This window comes from Chrysochloris asiatica, unplaced genomic scaffold (assembly GCF_000296735.1).
Source record: "Chrysochloris asiatica unplaced genomic scaffold, ChrAsi1.0 scaffold00122, whole genome shotgun sequence".
NCBI classification, from domain to species: Eukaryota; Metazoa; Chordata; class Mammalia; order Afrosoricida; family Chrysochloridae; genus Chrysochloris; species Chrysochloris asiatica.
Window position 1 is genome coordinate 7,959,287 of NW_006408640.1, and position 1,947 is coordinate 7,961,233.

Below are 1,947 nucleotides of genomic sequence, written 5' to 3' on the forward strand. Positions count from 1 at the left end.
GGCCCAGGATCGAACATTGTTTCGTTCTGCTGTGCATGGGGTCGCTATGAGTTGGTTCCGACTCGATGGCACCTGACAACAACAACAACAACAACATTTTTGTGTACATCAAAAATAAAAAAACAGAGGGAATAGAAGCAAATGCTATTGAATGGTGATGCATGGAGAGGATTGTAATCATTGCATTGATATGAAATATGATAGGATGAATGCAAAGTTGATGTTCTCTTATGTAAACTATCACTTAATGCACAATAAAAGCTTTGAAAAATAATACCTGAGGATTCTGTGTTTCAGTTCCCAGCATTTGCAATATGAAGATGGAGGAGGTGAAGAGTACCATGAAGATGCAGAGCATCACCTCCCACAGCCACGTGAAGGGGCTGGTGTTGGACAAGAGCAGCCTAGCTAGCCAAGCAAGTGGTCTCAGGGCTCATGGGCCAGGAGAACACACAAGAGGCATGTGGTGTGATAGTAGAATTAATCAAAAGCAAGAAAATGGCTGGAAGAGCTGTTTTGTTGGCAGGACTTCCTGGAACTGGCAAGATAGCTCTAGCTCTGGCTATTGCCCAGGAGTTGGGGAGTAAGGTCCCTTTCTGCCCAATGGTGGGGAGTGAAGTGTACTCTACAGAGGTCAAGAAGACAGAAGTCCTGATGGAGAACTTCTGCAGGGCTATTGGGCCACAGATAAAGGAAACAAAGGAAGTGTATGAAGCCACAGAGCTAACTCCATGTGAAACAGAGAACCCCATGGGAAGATATGGCAAAACCATTAGCCATGTGATCATTAGACTCAAAACTGCTAAAGGCACCAAACAGTTGAAACTGGATCCTAGCATTTTTTTTGAAAGTTTGCAGAAAGAACGAGTTGAGGCTGGAGATGTGATTTACATTGAAGCCAACACTGGGGTTGTGAAGAGGCAGGGCTGGTGTGATACCTATGCCACAAAATTTGACCTTGAAGCTGAAAAGTATGTCCCCTTGCCAAAAGGGATGTGCACAAGAAGAAAGAAATTATCCAGGATGTGACCTTGCATGATTTGGATGTGGCCAATGCAAGGCCCCTGGGAGGACAAGATATTCTGTCCATGATGGGCCAGTTGATGAAGCCAAAGAAGACAGAAATTACATATAAACTCTGGGGGAAGATTAACAAGGTGGTGAACAAGCACAATGATGAGGGTATGGTGAGCTGGTGCCAGGTGTGCTGTTTGTTGATGAGGTCCACATGCTGGACATGGAGTGCTTCACTTACCTGCACTGGGGCCCTGGAATCTTCTATTGCCCCCATTGTCATCTTTGCATCCAACTGAGGCAACTGCATCAGCAGGGGCACTGAGAACATCATCTATCCTCATGGCATCCCTCTCGATCTTCTGGACCAAGTGATGATCATTTGGACCGTGCTGTACACACCACAGGAGATGAAGCAGGTCATTAAAATCCAAGCCCAGACAGAGGGAATCAACATCAGTGAAGAGGCGCTGAATCACCTAGGGGAGATTGGTACCACTCTGAGGTACTTGGTGCAGCTGCTGACCCCAGCTAACTTGCTTGCTAAGATCAATGGGAAGGATAGCATCAAGAAAGAACATGTTGAGGAGATCAGCCAGCTCTTCTATGATGCCAAGTCCTCTGCCAAAATCCTGGCTGATCAGCAGGATAAGTACATGAAATGAGCTGGCTCTGTCTTCTACAAGAAGAGACTCCCGGTGTCCTGGTCTGGGTCAGCTGGTCCAGGAGCTTGTCCTGTGTGCGGACTTCTTCACATGAAAGCACGATTGGCCACATTGCCAGTTCAGTGTGGAAGCATTTCTTTTTAAATTAACACAACTTCTGTGGCTACTTTGCAGGAATCCCTCCTTTCCTGGCATGTTTTCTAATAAATCATTATAGGTTGTTTTGAATAAATAAATAAATAAATAAATAAATAAATAAATAAATAAA

General features: G+C 44.9%; 1 pseudogene; it reads left to right on the forward strand.

Annotated features, from left to right (window-relative positions):
• Positions 1–314: 314 nt before the first annotated feature.
• Positions 315–1,679, forward strand: LOC102824751 (annotated as a pseudogene).
• The last annotated feature ends 268 nt before the right edge of the window (positions 1,680–1,947 follow it).